At 40.7% G+C, this 18,260-nt stretch overlaps 1 protein-coding gene across 13 annotated transcripts in view; it reads left to right on the forward strand.

Annotated features, from left to right (window-relative positions):
- CDH13 (cadherin 13) overlaps positions 1–18,260 on the forward strand; it is a 748,254-nt gene that overhangs the window by 151,338 nt on the left and 578,656 nt on the right. The window lies entirely within an intron of this gene.

Below are 18,260 nucleotides of genomic sequence, written 5' to 3' on the forward strand. Positions count from 1 at the left end.
GTTCTCTAATAAAGCTAGAAAAGGATTCTGAAATAGTGAAGTTTTAACACTTGCAGAATAAATCTATTAATCTTAATGTTTCTGGAAACAGTGGCCATTGACTACTGTTTTCATACATCAACATCACTTCCCAGAATAGGGTTATACTAACCATAGTTTGCACTGGTAATTAATTGAAATAAAATGACTTGTGAGAACAAACAAAGGGAATGATCTACTCTGACTTAACCTTTGACTTAACTTTTCCTGGCCCCAATTCAGCAAACACTTAAGCAAATGCTTAAGTCTACCCTTGCTTTACAAATTCCTTAAGCATGTACTTATTTTTAAGCACATGCTTAAGTCCCATTAGCTTCACTGTGAGGTTTGCCTGTGTAAAGTCTTCACTTGATGGACCCCATGAAATGCTTTTCATTGATAGCATTGCCAACAGAGGTTCTTTATTCAGCCCTGGAAAGGTGCAGGTGTGCAAGTTTCCACACAACATCTGACCAATATGTTTTACTTCCTGATAGGGAGAGACCAGATCCATAGGTGTGGGGCTAGTTCAATCTCTGTGGTTCATTCCATCCGTGACCTCTTGTTGAGAGCATCTACACTCCACAATTTCCATAAAAGGGTACCACTTGAGGTGGTGTGTTTGATGTATGTATTAGTGTGCTAGGACTGCACCTGAGACAGCTAACTCATATTCCTCAGACTAGCTGTCAAGTAGTAATGGCTTTTGATCATTATTAACATAGTCTGAATTCAAATCAGCATTATCAAGGTTAAAGACTGAATATTCTGATGCAATTCCTTGTAGTTCACAATGCTGCAAAAGAACTAAAAATAAACTTAACTATGTCAAGGGAAGTAGGCAGGAAAACTAGGTCTGCTTGCCCTTTTTTGGCTATGAACTCTTTGTGAAGACCTCAGATCCTATTGAGCTGACATAGCATAAAAACTTGGATGGATGCATTGATGGACATCTTGAGAAATGCTCAGCATCTGCAACATCTTTGCCCTCATCAGGAGTTTCAGGTGCTCAGAACCTTTCAGCATTTGGCTCCCTGAAAGATTAAATGTCTTAGATTCATATATTGTTGGCTATGTAGCTTGATTGCAAGAACACTTTTATAGTATGTTGTTTCTTCTCACATCAAGATCCGATAAAATGAAGGTGGGACATTCCCATATATCTGGATGGGAGTTAATGTCATCACAAAATTAATTCCAAGACATTTCACTTTTCTAACAAGGTTTCCAGCTATACTTACCATCCCAGTTCTTTTAACAAGATTTCCTACTGGGACAAAATCCATGCCATATGTTTAGTAGTTATTTCCCAAACTGAAATACCTTAGCCATTTTTGTATCTTCAAATTACCTAAATAAAATAATACATTAAATTAAATAAAAAGGCTCAGTCAATTTGAGGGGGGGGGAATATTGCAAAACTGTATTTGTTTAAGAAATAAATTATTTTAAAAAAATCTTGGTATCAGACACTGGATATTAATTATTATTTACTGGAGTTAAGTATTTGATGAATTTAAATTAGTATTCAAATTACTATTTAAATTTGTTTTTGGAGTGGAGTGGGGATGGTAATAGCTGGCTACGTTGACCAGGCTTCTCTGTGATTTAAAACGTTACCCATTACTGAAAGTATCTGAAGAAGCAGGCATACAGAACACTACATACAGGTCAAAATTTCAACGTATGCAACTGCTGTCTCTTCTGGTTACATGAATATTGAGCAACCTGAAACAATAAATAAGCAGCCATGATAGCAATTAATGTTTAGGAAAAGATGATATTGAGTTAAGGAAACTTAAGATAACAATATAGACACTCATTTCAAGATAACATTTTAAATTGAATCCCACTGGAACCAGTAGAAAAAGAATGTATAAATATTTTTCCTGCAATATGAATGTCCCTGGAGACATAATTGTATCATGAAAAATAAACAAGTTTCTGAATGCTGTACACTGAAAGAATTTATTTTGTGTGAGTAGATACATTTGCATAGAGTGTACTATTGGTAATGTGTAGGATTTCTTGTAAAAATAGTAATTGTTAAGCCACTTAAGCAATATTAAATGATTACAAAATGCAAATTTTGTTCTTTACAGTAAACTGAGTTTTAGATTGCAGTTTTTTATTTTAAGAATATTAACTGAAATAAAATTGATTTTTGCCAAAGTACATTTTACTGTGTGCTGATTATATGACTATCACTTTGAAGTAGAAAGTGTATAATAGCGGTTATACAGTGAAGCGTGTTAGTGCCTGTAACACATAGTACTTAAGCATCTTCAAAGCACTTTCCGTCTTCAAAGCACTCTGTGAAAATTTACTAATTAACCCTCACAATGCTCCTCTGAGATAGCAAAGTAAAGTATTATAGCCATTTTACAGATGGGGAAAACTGAGATGAAGAGGGCTTCACCTAAGATTTAGTCAGCGGTATTTATATTACAAGTCATAGACAGGTCACAGGCCGTGATTTTTTTTTTTTATTGCCATGACCTGTCCATGACTTGTACTAAAAATACCCATGGCTAAATCTTAGCCTTACTTTTATTTAGCTTGTGATCCACTTTGGTCCCCCAGGTCCCTTTCTGCAGTACTCCTTCCTAAGCAATTTCCCATTTTGTATGTGTGCAACTGATGGTTCCTTCCTAAGTAGAAGTGCATTTGTCTTTATTGAATTTCATCCTATTTGCTTCAGACCACTTCTCCAGTTTGTCCAGATCATTTTTAATTTAAATCATAGGACTGGAAGGGACCTTGAGAAGTCATCTAGTGCAGTCCTCTGCACTCATAGCAGGACTAAGTATTATCTAGACCATTCCTAACAGGTGTTCGTTTAACCTGCTCTTAAAAAAATCTTATCCTCCAAAGCACTTGCAGCCCCTCTCAGCTTGGTATCATCCAAAAACTTGGTGTATTCTCTATGCCATTATCTAAATCATTGATGAAGATATTGCACAGAACCAGACCCAGAACTGATCCCTGTGGGATCCCATTTGATATGCCCTTCCAGCTTGACTGTGAACCCCGATAACTACTCTCTGGGAAGGGGTTTCCATTATGCACGTACCTTATAGTAACTCCATCTAGATTGTATTTCCCTAGTTTGTTCATGAGAAGGTCTTGAGAGAGTGCCAAAAGCCTTTCTAAAGTCAAAATATACCGTATCTACCACGTTCCCTGCTCCCCCCTCCCCACTCCACAAGGCTTGTTACACTGTCAAAGAAAGCTATTAGGTTGGTTTGACACGAATTGTTCTTGACAAACCCATGCTGACTGTTACTTATCACCTTATTGTCTTGTAGGGTGTCTGCAAATTGATTAATTATATGCCCCATTATCTTTCCAGGTCCTGAAGTTAAGATGACTGGTCTGTAATTCACTGGGTTGTCATTATTCCCCTTCTTATAGACTGGCACTATATTTGCCCTTTTCCAGTCCTCTGGAAGCTCGCATGTCTACCATGACTTTTTGAAGATAATCGCTACTTTCTCAGATATCTCTTCAGTCAGGTCCTTGAGTATTCTGGGATGTATTTTATCTGGCCCTGGTGACTTGAAAACCTCTAACTTGCCTAAGTAATTTTTAACTTGTTCTTTCCTTATTTTAGCCTCTGATTCTACCCAATTTTCACTGGCATTCATTAAGTTAGATGTCCAATTGCTACTAAACTTTTTGGTGAAAACTGAAACAAAAATGTCATTTAGCACTTTTGCCATTTCCACATTTCCTGTTACTGTTTCTCCCCGCCCCCCCCCCCCCCTCATTGAGTAACGGGCCTACCCTGTCCTTGCTCTTCCTCTTGCTTCTAATGTATTTGTAGGATTTTGCATTTTGTAGTCTCAGTTGGATTTGATATTCTTAATAGTCTGTGCTAAACATTCATAGTGGATTGGTACTGACTAGGAATATGCAGTACCAAAATAATGACAGATGTTATATAAAAGCTTAATAATGATCTAATCCAGTGGTTCTCAAAGCCAGTCCGCTGCTTGTTCAGGGAAAGCCCCCGGCAGGCCGGGCTGGTTTGTTTACCTGCTGCGTCCGCAGGTTCGGCCGATCACAGCTCCCACTGGCCGTGGTTCAGCGCTCCAGGCCAATGGGGGCTGCAGGAAGCGGCGCAGGCTGAGGGAGGCTGACCACCCTTCCTGCAGTCCCCATTAGCCTGGAGCAGTGAACTGCGGCCACTGGGAGCCGCGATCGGCCAAACCTGCGGACACGGCAGGTAAACAAACCAGCCCTGCACACCAGGAGCTTTCCCTGAACAAGTGGTGGACTGGCTTTGAGAACCACTGATCGAATCTATCAGAAGGCTAAAACATTCAAATAGAATTCCTGTTCTATCCAGGTTCTTATACTAGTCCCATCACTATTTTGCCTGAACAAATAACAAGAACATCACCACCATGAACTCTAACAGATATGATTTGTTTATTTGTTTATTTGTTTTAAAGGCAACAAACCCAAACACTAAAATACTCAGCACAAAAGAAAATAAAAATACCCTACTTGTTCAGGAATAAACTAAATTAAGAATAAAATTTCTTTTCCAGTGCACCAGTGTTAGGACGTGAACAGTGTTTATCAATTTCCCTCCTGTCAAAATCCAAGTATACCAAAGTTTGATGCTCACCAATGAATGCAAATATACCTTCCTGCATATTTTCCTCTGGTTTTTAGTTAAAAACCTACTTAAGTTTAAAGTAGGATCCGAAAGACAGTGAAAAATGTGATATATTTAATTCTCTTTAGAGAAGATTGAAAAATAATTGGATATATTTTAGTTTGATTCTATGAGGACTCAGTAGAAAACTCTTCTTATGTAGTCATGAAATCTTTTGAGAGTCATGAAAGTATAGCAACCTGATTGCTGGAGTTAGACTTACCAGTTATAGCTTACTACAAACAGCTGTATTTTACCTTTGGAAACTAAGATCTATTGCAGATTAACTTTGACATGGAGGAGCTATGGAGCGTGAGTCAACACTTAGCCATCTGCTATTTCTGTCAGCCCTTTGGGAACAGTGGTGGATTGTGATGGATACTATCAATAACTGTGCATTCCTTAAAATAAATATAGCAAACTAAATCCAGAGATGCTTTTTTTTTTTTCATTCTCCTAAAATACTTCATGAAAAAGGGTAAAGCAGGAATTGACTTCACCATAAAAACATAATTAATTTCGAGAATTAAAAATATTTTGTAAATTAATAATGATGTCACGGACTGAGGAATTCCATGTAAAACTGATCAGGTAATTAAAAGTAGGAACACCTCTTGAAAGTAAAAGATCTGCAACGGATTCACAACTGGTGTTAATTATCATAAGTCCATTGACTTCAATCACGCTATGGTGATTTATACCTGCTAAAAAAATCTCACTTTCTGTGCCTAAACTCTTTGAGATCGTGTTAATAATCCTTCATAATAATGCTTCCACTATGCCAGGTTGTATAATAACTTACTTGCAGAATTCTTGAAAGAAAATATAGGCTTTTAAATGTCATCCTGGGGGGAAAAAAAGAACTCCTGTATCCTTCTGAAGACAGCATTGCATGTGCTTCTGTAAAGACCCAATCATGCTTCCTTTGATTTCAATAACACTACTCCCTTTGACTTCACTGAGCACAGGCTGAGACTCAGTATTGGCTACGGCCTTGTTATCAGGAGTGTAATAGCGGTTTCAAATCAATTTGCAATCCCTTTCATGGTCCTGGTGTATTGTAGTTCTCCGGCACCTGCAGGCCTGCCGCATCTAGCAGCGTGGAGGATACCACGTGCAAAAAGTGGAAATTTCAACCAGGTGTAATTTGGAAGCCCTGCCGCTGCTTTCCCCCTAATTCTCTGCCAGGTTCCCTTCTAGCCTTAAGGATTCAAAATACACTATTTGGGGGTAAGCCTGAATTGATTTCTGACACCATGTGACACAGCAGAGGGCTGGGAAGAAACTTAAAGATTGGCTGGCCCCGGGCATCTGACCTAGGCCAGAGTTCCAAAGTTTAATAACTCTGTCACATGACAGAGGTCAGAATTCACTGACTTTTTAGTGGCTGCTATTATACAGGGAGTAAAGAAGAGTGGGAGAGAGGCAGAGTGTCTCACTAAACCTGACACTTTTGATTGCCCCAATTCACCTTTAATTCCTCTGGGCCTGTCACAGTTTACAGCTTGCTTGGTAATAGCAATAAGTCTAAAATTGTCATCTGAACTGTATCTGTGCTCTCACCTATGTTGTTCATTTTTCATTGCTTAGAAGAAGACTTGCAGCTTAATTGGTGCCTCTCTCATTATTTATATTGACAAAAGCAAAGGATTAAAATATCAGGAAGGAGGAATAACAGGAGTTTTGTTTCCTAAGATAAAGGAAAAAAAATCAGTGTATTCGTTTGTAAACAAGATATGTGTGGGTAGGTAAAAAATCCTGGCTCCTGTTGAAGATAATATGAATACGAGAAAGTGGCCATTGTAAGTCGATTAAAAAGACTTCTGTGAATTGATCTATGTAGATGCCATGACTCAACATTTTTGTGATTAATTCCCATTTTAATTCTATTTCTTGGGACTTATTTACCCATTTCACATATCTGTTTTTCTCATTTAACGTCAGTCTTGTGAGGTTGCTGAATTTCTGCTTTTTTTTTTTTATTTGGCATCTGCTTCTTGCTCTTATGATCAGACAATGGCCCCGAGCCTAGACTGTGCTCCAGACACTTTGTGCTTCTCTACTTGGCCCAGACAGGAGCCTGGAGGATCTCTGCAGCATAGGGGGAATCTTGGGTGATTAGTGAGTTTAGGTGCCCAGCTGGAAACACTTCATAGGGGGCCTGATTTTCAGAGGGAAGGCGCACGGCACTTTCTGAAAATCTAGCCTCTTTAAGGTGTCTAGGTTGGAGGCTCCCCATAATTAGAGCACCCAAATCACTCGTCACTGTTCAAGGTCCTGGCTGTAGCATGCTGCAGCAGCTTTTACACCAACCCCCTTGTAACCCAGGGCACAGAGGGGGGCTGCGACTGGGAGAGAAGCTGGCGCCCCCTTTGCATTTGTGATACTTAACTGCTGTGATGGGCTCTTAGGGTCTATGGTAGATCATGCAAATTGGGAGTGTGACGTTGCACTCTATATGATTTTAGGAAAGTATGCTAATGAGTGTGAATATATTATAACTAAAATATGCTTCATGCAAAAGGTCTCTTGTAAGGTATCATTACAAAGCTTATAATCTACTGAATGTGTTCATCCTATTTGTATGAATGTATCATTCTTGTAGCTGAAACTAGAAATATGAAATATAACTCTGAGGGCCTATTGTAATTATGCAAAGTGTGGGCCATTAATGGTGGTTTGGAATCTTGATGGCTCCCATTAACCAGGACAATTGACTGTAGATGGCTCTGTTTTACTTGTAAGTGGGTAATGAAGTCTTACAGTGACATGTGATCATGTCACCTGAACTGGAATCCATCTTTAACCTGGTGCTTTTCCATTGAGAAGGAGGGGTGGGAACCCAGAGGGACAAAAGATTCCCACCTTATGCAAAAGATATATAAGGGGGTGGAACAGAACAAAGGGGGCTGCTGTCATGAGAAATCCCCTAGCTACCACCAGAGCTGGAACAAGGGCTGTACTAGGGGAAAGGACTGTGCCCAGACTAGGAAGGTGTCCAGTCTGTGAAAGAAACTTATTGAAACATCTCTGAGATGTGCTGAGGGCTTTATGGGCACAGCTGAGGAAGGAAGCAGGACAAAGTACTTTCTCTGTTTAATGATGCTAGCCCTTCAAGGTTGTTTACCCTTTTTGTGCCACAGGATTCTTTGCTGCTTCTACAGAACCAGACTAACACGGCTACCCCTCTGATACTATCTCTGAGGGTGAGATTTTTATCTGTATTCAGTTTTATTACTGTACTAGGCTTAGACTTGCTTGTTTCATTATATTTTGCTTGGTAATTCACTTTGTTCTGTCTGCTTATTACTTGGAACCACTTAAATCCTACTTTATGTATTTAATAAAATCACTTTTTACTTATTAATTAACCCAGATTATGGATTAATACCTGGTGTGGGGGGGAACAGCTGTGAATATCTCTCTATCAGTGTTGCAGAGGGCGAACAGTTTGAGTTTACTCTGTATAAGCTTTATAACAGGGTAAATCAATGTATTTGGGGTTTGGACCCCATTGGGACTTGGGCATCTGCGTGTTAGAGACAGGAACACTTCTTAAGATGCTTTCAGTTAAGTCTGCAGCTTTGGGGCATGTGGTTCAGACCCTGGGTCCGTGTTGGAGCAGACGGGCGTGTCTGGCTCAGCAAGACAGGGTGCTGGAGTCCCAAGCTGGCAGGGAAAGCAGGGGCAGAAGTAGTTTTGGCACATAAGTTGGCAGCCCCCAGGGGGTTTCTGTGATCCAACCCGTCACAGGGAGCAGCCTTTAGGATGCTCTAATTTGTACCTCGGGGACTGGCTTGGCACAGAGCAACATGAGGATTGAAATACAATGGGCACCTTTGTGTCTCACCACACCCAGAGATGTGCTGAGGGCTTTATGGGCACAGCTGAGGAAGGAAGCAGGACAAAGTACTTTCTCTGTTTAATGATGCTAGCCCTTCAAGGTTGTTTACCCTTTTTGTAGCATATTCCTCTGTAGGTGGGTGTTTTTGTGTATCCCTGATTATATTTTTGAATGTATGCATGTGTCTGATATATTTTTTTTTTAAAATCAGTGGTACAAAGGCCCTAGTAAATTGTATGATCCGTTCCAAGGAAGATTTTGAGAAATGTCATTTGAAATATCTGTGGGCGCTCTCTGACTCTCTCAATAATAATGATGTAACACGTTCTATAATCCTCTCCTGGTTCTTGAACAAAAAGCATTACTTTTGTTTATTCTCAAGCATATTTGAATGAAGTGACCTTGTCATGGTACTACCGGTAAGCATTAATTAGCTAAACTGCATGTTAGAGTGAATAAACTAATAGGCTAGCCAGGAGGATTTGATCATTCGAGTTTGATTTTTAACACACCCACTGCCAGGTGATTTGCCGGAGGCTATGTCTTCAGAGGAAAAAAAAAAAGGGAGTGGGGAGGAAATTGTATATCAAGAAAGCTGTCTTGATATAGAATCCTACAGGAGACAAAGCATGGGTAGTTTTTACCTCTTTGAAGCTAGTCAAGGTAAACCCCAGGTGAGGGTATTGATTTGACTTGGACTACCTACACTGAGGGAAAAACAACATGTGGCTTCTCTCCACTAGGATTTCACATCAGGATAGCTATTTTGAGTAAACCGTGCACTCTTTTTCAGTTAAGAGAGCGTGAAATGTAGTGAGGCCTGGATCCAGTTACTGGTTGTGTGTGCGCTTTATTTCACTGACCCTGGTATGTGACAAATGCTAACAAATTTGGCGCATGCAAGCTTTATGCATTTCAGTGGACCTACCCCTGATTTACCTTGCTATAAGTAAGGAGAATAAGACCTGTTGTTGTTGTTTCTTGGTTTAAAAAAAACAAAAACTGATTATCAGCTGGGCTGTAGAAGCCCACTAAGAGATTTATTTTATCCCTTTCTAGAGGAATTGCTTGCCCTGATTCATGTTATTTCTTGCTTGCTTCAAAGTCAGGATGGTAGCACACCTGCAACTGAGGGCACAATTTGGCCCATAATCGCTATGTTCTAGGTGCTACAATTTTTTTTTTTTAAAAAGCTTTTCAGCTTTCACTGTAGGGCGATAACCCCAGTTCTCACTGGAGAATTACTCAGCCATTCTGTCGGGTGGCTGTGATTGCTAGGTCCCTGAATGCAGCAGGGCTGTGATTTGCTCCAAGGCAGAAAGATATGGCTAGTAGATGGTTATATCCTGCTCCTTTCCCGTCACACCACTTGTGTTTATCAGGCATACACATTCCTCCCTTTCTACAGGCAGCTAGCTGACTTTACTCCAAGTCTATGCCTTTGGCATGCTAACGTGTTTCATTCCTACCCTCTGAGCTTTTCCCTACCCTCAGAGCTTATATACACTTCTATCTGCCCCTTCTTTTCAGTCAGGGAAACTAAAACATTTCCGACTCCACATCACCTCCAATTGACACAGCTGATACAAGTATGGTGTATTTTATTAATTGATCCCCTTTATTCCTACCCATGAAGATTTTACCTCCATGAGCTTTTTAAACTAGGTTCATGAGCCAAATACCTTTCACATGCACATCAGCCTTTTGAAATTAATACAGATAATGAAGCTATAGCCTAGACTCTAACTGGCTTCCCGAAAACAAAGCTCTCAAAATTCCCCTTCCCGGTTTCAATGATGAAGAAGGGGGAAAAAATCATCAATAGTTTCCGATCTGGCCAAACTGTTTCAGCAAACAGCACTTCCCTTCTGTTCTAAAATTTAGCATGATACAGAACCTGTGGCAAGACAGGCTATTTTATTTTGGCTTATTATCTAAATTTCATCCCGTTTACACAACACTCAGAAGCATGCAGTGGCTGTAAATAATGTTAGTGGCTAGAAATAATATGACCTTTGAGGCACAGAATACCCTCCTTCCATCTGTTTTCTGTTAGCAAAAATCTCGGTAGATCGCCAATGGAAATAAATAGAGAACAGTACATTTCCCAGGCATTATCTGGGTTTCTTGGATAAGAACAACACTTTTTCTAAATATGTTCAGTGGTTCTAATATTTTCTATCTTTGGAATGAAATGATTTAATAGTGAACTGAAGGTTTTATTTTGATTGAGATAAGCCATTGCTGCAAAGTTGGGATCTGGCTCCAAAGGTCTCTAAAACTTAAGGTTAGAGTGGGAACGGGTCTGCTGCTTTGGATCCATCTTATAGAGACTGGCATGGGTGGTGCAGGTTAGATTTGAATCTGACTGCTGTCAAAGTGGTGGAGCTGCTCAGACATTGTTACCTCACAAGCCCACTCAAATTCTTTGCATTAATTTTTAGTTTTTGCTCACTTTTGTTTATTGGGCTGGCTCTGATCACTGTTACTTTAGCCATCATCATGTTATGTGCAACACTGACTGTGTACAGTGTGTAGCGTGTGGCCGGTAATGTGATCTAGAGGATTGAGTGTGTGACTGGGAGCAAAGATGTTGGGAGTTCTAATCTCACCTGGGTTCCCTATTGTCTTGCTAAGTAGCCTGGGGAAGATACTAATGTTCTCTCTGTGATTTAAAACCGGGGAAGGAAACCAGTGGGAAGACACCCACAATGGTGTCCTCCAAGAGAAGTGGCTGTGCATGATGTTTCCCCTTGTTCTTTGCCCTAGTGCCCTACGCAATGAAGCCATGCTATCAGGGCCACGGCAAGGAAGTGTTGGGAGAAGTAAGGGAGGAACCATACCAAATGGCATGTTTCTAAGGGTGGCACAGTCCCAAAATATATATTTCAAGTCCTGGTCTCAGGCTGAATGACCCTGGGACAGCAATTGTCCTGGATTCCCTGTGGCACCCCTAGGGTGACCAGATGTCCCAATTTTATAGGGACAGTCCTGATATTTAGGGCTTTTTCTTATTTAGGCTCCTATTGCCCCCCACCCCATCCCGATTTTTCACACGTGCTGTCTGGTCCACGCCTGCCCAAGGCTCAGAGGCAGTGCCACCTCTTCCTGGGGGGAGGGGGTAGCTGAGGTGGGCCTTAGCATCCCCTTGCCATGAGCCTCCCCTTCCCCCTGAATCCCCCTCCCCTGGCCAGGTCAGAAGCTGGAGCTAGGCAGTAATAAGAGGATCCTGGGCCACCGTGGGGACCTCCAGGGTCTTGGACCCTCCACCTGCTCTGGGGTCATGGGCCAGGGACTGCTCTTGGATCACCCACTGTGAGCCACAACCTTATCTTTGCAGGGTCCAGGGCTCTCCACAGCAGCCCAGCTCTTGCTTCCAGCCTGGCCAGGGGCTGGGCCTCAGTGGGAAGAGGAGGAGAAGGGGACAGGGCCACCGAGGGGGCGAGGCTCCTGCATGTGTCCCGTTTTTGCATTTTGAAAAGGTGGTCACCCTACCCGTTCCCCAGAACAGCTTGTATGCCTCAGAGTAACATTTGCTAACTCCATGCACAGTCTGACTTCCCTCACTGGAGTCACAGGCTGTACCCAGTGACTCACTAGACAGACCAAGACCTGCAGAAGAATAGTTCTGCCATTTGTCTGGCAGGAACATGCATGGCTATGGAGTTGGTGTCCTGTGAAACCCTGCCCCTTTTCTGCTTTCCTTGAAGCCTGACTCTGCCGACTCCACTCCTCTGTCAGCCTTGGGGTAGGAGAAGGCAGATGTATAAACAGAAACCCTAAATAAAAAGCCTAGAGCATTTGGTTTACTTTATATGGTAGGCTGGGCAGAGGGTGGTGAGAGATTTATTGCAAGGATTCTCCAATCCTTCCTTCTCCCTGGCAGAGTGGGGATCAAGGGTTGCAGAGGATACGTGAGTGCAGGGGCTGTGTAACGACTCCAGTGCTAAAGTATTCATTGTGTGTGGTTGACGGTATTCCTGGCCAAGCCCTAGGTGTGCTCTCTAGCACAGTGACAAGACGGTGTACCTGTCGAGTGCATATTATGCAGCAAGAAAAATGGAACTTTGAGAGCTACCTTGTAGCATCAGCTCAGTATTTGGGTCTGCACCTCTACAATGCATGTAGCACAGCCACGTGTTCAGAAGGGCTAGAAGAGTGCAGCGGAGTTTATGAAAAAGTATTTGATTATGTTCAGAAATCTCTCTTTGACCTTTAAAACCCTAGAATACTGTAAATTCTCTTGTGTGATATGTGGAGAGAATCTAAATCAGATGTGCTCAGCTGCTTCTGAGGCAGGTCTTATTGGTGATACACGTGGGCTATGATTGGGAGGAATGGAGAGAGTAACTTTTTCTTGATTATCTTTAATTTAAATAAAAAAATTTTTTAGAACAATGTTGACCATTTCTGCTCTGTATTTATCTTGGCATATGCCAGAGTGTAAACACAAGACTAAACAGGTAGTTAAGCACTGAGGTGCTGGTTCAGAAAAGCACTTAAGCATATGCTTCGTTTTCAGCAAATGCTTAAATCTCATTGATTTCCATGTGATTTAAGCATGTGCTTAAAATTAAACGCGTACTTTGGTGCTTTGAATCTGTGCTGGAGGGATTTTCCTTTACGTCTGTTTCTCTGGGCAATATTTTATGGAATTTAAGCCCATATACCTGAGGGCCCAGTTGGACTTAATGTGGTAGTTACAATGAGAGACCGTTTGAATATTGTCTAGTACTCCTAGAGGTGAGCAATGACTGCAAATTCTCCGCAATATGTATCCTGATGCTCGACTTAATGGGAGTTCCATCGATGCGCCGGATGACAGAACTGAGGCCTTCCTAGTAGTAACACAGCTTTTATTGTCGTACTCATCATCCGGCATATATCCAAAGCAGAGCTGATAATGCTAGATTCTGCTGTGTGCATGTTAAGTGTTAAAGGAACACGTGAAATGCCACTGTAATTTCCATGGTTTTCTCTGCATGCAAAGGGCTTTCTGGTAGTCTGTCAACCAGACCTCGCTTTGGTGTTGCTAATTATTTATAACGTAATTAGAGATATTGAAAAAATAAAAACAGCAGGCAAGTCAAAAGGATCTAAAGCTTTGTCTTTATCTTCTAGCTGAAAATATTTGTAAAATGTCTTTTCACTTCACAGAGTGTGGAGGATCAGAGTTCATTTGTAAAATGTGTCTCCATTGTTGCAAGGGTTCTAAGCTTTCACTGACCATTAATCACTGCTCTAGACTGTTGACTTTATTAAAATAGAGAAACTGCTTAAACCATTGTCTATTTATTGTAAGTAAGTGCAAGAAGTAATTGGGTAATTCCTGGTGCAACTCCTTTGACTTCAGTGGAGTTATAATAAGAATGACTGTGTGTTATTATTTTCCCTCCTCCCTCCAAAATATGCTATAATGGGGAGTCAAGGCATGAGATCCCTCAAAAACCGTTGTAGGCAATGGGAGTTGAAGGCACACAGTACCTTGCAGGATCGAACCCACTGTTCCAGACAGTGTCTAGGAAACCACCACTGCAAAGGTATTCCCCACTGTATTGCCACCCCATTCTACGTGGGAAACACAAATGGATCTCCACCCATTCACATTGTAATGGATCCATTTTCCAGAGATCTCTTTCACAATAATAGCCAAATGGGAGCAGACCCCAAGGACTCAAGGATGAGCTTCTCGGAGGCCATTAAAAAACCTTAAAGACCATCCTCTGAGCAGAGTCTTTAAGACTTCAAAGTGGCAAATGGATTTGGGCTTGAGCTAGATGCAATGTAGAAACAATATAATGTCATAGCTGACCACCAAGTGTGAACAGTGAATGACTATAGGAGCAAACAGACCTTGATTTGTCCATAGGCTGACACATGTTCACAGAAATCATTTGATAAATAATTTCAAAGGACACATTTATTTAAAAGCAAGGTCCATACATGGACAATTGAAAAACAGAAAACAGGTCCAAATTAATGAAATATATTATTAGCTACAAATAATTCACTTAGGACCTTGTAGCCTGAGCCTGGAAAGAAAGAAAAAAGACCTGTAGTGTTAAAATATTAAAATATACTGCATTAAGTGCTTGATCCAATGCTCACTGAAGTGAGTGGAAAGACTCCCATTGACTCCAGTGTATTTTGGATCAGCCACTATGACCCACATCCTTATCTTTGCAGAATGGGGCCCATAAATCTTCAAAGGTCAACCTTGACTTGAAGACTACTCTAGCATTAACTTTGCTTAGCCGAAGATGGCAGCCTCAAACCCCAGGCTATAGTTTAATTTGCAATCCTTGGAAAAGAAATGGTCACCTTCTGCAATGGTTGCCTCTCTGTTTCTTTTTATAACAAAACATAGGTCTGTCTTTTTGATAATCTACATATGGAATCTTTATTAAAGTGGATTCTGGGATGGAGGAGCCAAGACAAATTCAGTTGCTGCTGCTGATTTAACTATGTTTAATCAAAGAGCATCCTCAGTACTTGTATTTGCAAACTGAGTAATGGAATGCTGGTACTTGTTAATCTCTGCCTGGAGTTTGCAAAAGCAGAACTGAGTGTCAAAATGTCTCTTTGTTTTATCAGTCTTGATAGATGCATGCCAGCTCTGCTACCGGGGCTATTGTAAAGGGGAAATTACAAGCTCAAGGTCAGCAAAATAGAAGATCAAGATATTGTGAGGCCTTTTTCTTTCCAATTTGCTGTTTTTATTTCAAAATGTATGTAGGAAAGAACTGCTGACACTGTTGGAAGCCATGGATTGTGTTATAAAATTTGAAAGTCCCCCAGAATGTTCTTATCCATCTTCCTTTTATTTTTGAGGAAATCATCATTGTTATGTGCGAGGCCAAGACCTATTCTAAAGCTGAATGTTCAGAGTGCCAAAGTGTTTCCAGAGAGAAAAATTACGCTAAGCAGAAGTTCGTAAATATTTTTATAGTCTAAAGGTTTTTCCTATCAGCACTGATAGGTTTGATGTTTCTCTTCAGTGCAACTACTTAATTATTTAGAGCCATTTATTCTCATTCCAAATACTCAGCTGGTTATAGAAAAGATCACAGTATATTAAGGAAAAAACATTTTAACCTTTTAAGATGTTCTCTAGCTTCTCAAGAAAACTGTCTTTCACACATAGTGGAAGATTGCTTTCACATACTAGGGAACTGTTGCTAAAGGCGCATTTCAGAATTTATGAGGGCACAATGAATATGACATATTTGGAGAACAGCAGCTCTGAGAAAGGTAACCATTCAATAGTTAAGGTTTCATTATCAAGGAATTGTGGAAGATGTTCCTAAGCTAGTTGTAACTGTCTGAAACTTGTAATTTTTAGTTTTAATGTACCTTGGAGAGCTTAATATATCAGCTATAGTTTAGGTTGCCTAAGCAGTTCTATTCTAACTTCAGGTTTTCAATCCCATCACTTTCTGAAACTTTCACCTTTTTTACTAAATTGACCAGCTCTGGTTTGTGCCAGCAACTGAATTTTTATTTATTTTGGAAAGCTCAAGCAAAAATGGCTCAGCTTTTTGTGAGCATGAGCAATAAAAATACCCTTTCTCCAATAAATAAATTAATTAATCTTGTACCTGAGGTTCAAATAGCGAAGGAAGAAAGTAGGGAAATTTGAGAGAATTACGTTTGTGTTCAGGTGAAAATTGTTTTTGATTTGGCCGAGCTAGGAGACTTTGTTTAAAAAGTAAATCACTCTTTGCTCATGTGCAATACATATTTAGCAACATGAGTGTGTTTTTATGAACACTTGTAAGGAGGACAGGGTGTGCTTTCCATGCATGTGTGACTAACTTTGTTGGGCAGTGACTTTTACTTATTGGTGGTGGTAACATTCAATGTTAAAGTGCAGACTCAGTGACAATGTTATAGGCAGAGCTTTGCTCCTGCTTGGGGCGTGGCATTTTAGTTGTGTCTAGCTGAAAGGAAGCTGTAAACTAACTCTTTTTTTTCTTTTAAAAATAAATAACCCTAGAAAATCTCATTTAAAAAAAAAAACTCCTGGAATGTCCCATGTGTTGAGACTGTTAAGGTTTGCACACTTCAGAACTCAAAACAAGCCAGAGTTAAGGTTGCATGCATGAACTCAGCTTTACTTCCTTGTAGGTATGATCTTGTGATGAGGTCTCTGTACCCACAACATAGAACAGGTGAAATTAGGTTAATTAACCTGATAGGATGCACCTGGGTGAGAGCCAGGGCTTGAAAGGTTGATTGATGATGGAGCCCAGCTGAGAAGGAACAGGCAGGGCTGGTATAAAGCCAGAAAGTTGGGAGCACAAAGGGGCTGTAGTGTGAGAAAAGAGAGATGTTTTAGGGCCAGGGAATTACATACTCTATAGTCCCTCCCTAGGAGTGGGGACCTAGAAAATGTGAGAAGAAGTCTAGGGAAATAATGACAAGGTCTGGGAGAAAGCAGACCACAGTTGCCAGATATAGGGTCCCTGGATTGGAACCTAGAGTAGAGGGGAAGTCTGGGTTCCCCTACAAACCACTGGAGAAGTGGCACAGTCAGGGTAGTGAAGGGAGAGAGAGACTTTGATACCCTAGAAGGGGAACATAGTGACCTGTCTGGAGGTTGCAAGCCATGAAGAAAGAACACCCCAAGTTGCAGAGAGAGATGGGGAGGCTATGAGGCTCATGGACAAATGACAGAAGCAGGCCTAGGACCTGGAAGGAGCTAGTCTCCTGAGCAGCCTGGAGGAGGCACCATTGTGGTGAGTGTACACTGTGACAGGTCTATAATAACATGATCACAATTTGTGTTTCTACCACTCTTGATATAAGTGGAATTTTCAGCTGCCATGTACTATTGTGTAAATGGCAGAAAAGTAAGAGTCCATGAAATCCATTTATATACAAGATGTGTCGTACAAGGTTCTAGGAGGAAAAGTCATATGATTTATAAGGAAAGTACTTATTTCAAAATAATTGTGCTGAATTGTCTCAAGAAGCTCATAGGGCAGAGGAGATCAAGAGCAGGGGTAAAGGTCTCATAATTTTTTCCAGACCTTTGTGGCTCAAGAAAGGCAATTTGCCATTGCGCTGTCACTGAAAGGCATCTTTTTTCCAATGGAATAGCTGGAGGCTTAGCAAAATCTTGTTGGCTGTGTATTCCAAGCCATATTGTCACAGGATGCCTTATCTACTGAAACACCCTTGTCCTCCTATTATTGGCTAATCTAAGGAGTAAGAGCAGATGGTAATAAAAGCAACCATTTGCAATAATTACTAATTAACAATGATTCACTATGCTTATAAAACAAATGCAGGATTGTTAACCCAGATCATATACTTCCAGATAGATTACCGGACTCTATAGTACCTGTATGTGGTGGCACTTATGAAATTTGTTGTCTCCACATATCAAATGTGTATTATTTATCTGCTATGCTGACAGCACATCTCTAAATAGTCAAAACAAACAGTTTCTTGTAATGAAACCTTAGACTGTCACCCAGGTTACTGTAGCATCCTGCATGGAACTTGGAGAGAGGATCACAGATTGCAGGAGGGAGGAGTTTAGTGGAGGCACCAGAAAGCCTATCTATGTGCATGTGGATGGAATGCAAGCTAGGGGTTGTCACACCTTGGTAAATGGGTCTTGTAATAAAAAGCCAGTTTTGTTTTAGAAACATGGAGTCCTCTCATTATGTCCTGCCATGTGGTACACGAAACAATCTCTACTGTATTATATAAATGTTATCAAAA

This window comes from Mauremys reevesii, linkage group 16, assembly GCF_016161935.1.
Source record: "Mauremys reevesii isolate NIE-2019 linkage group 16, ASM1616193v1, whole genome shotgun sequence".
NCBI lineage: Eukaryota > Metazoa > Chordata > Testudines > Geoemydidae > Mauremys > Mauremys reevesii.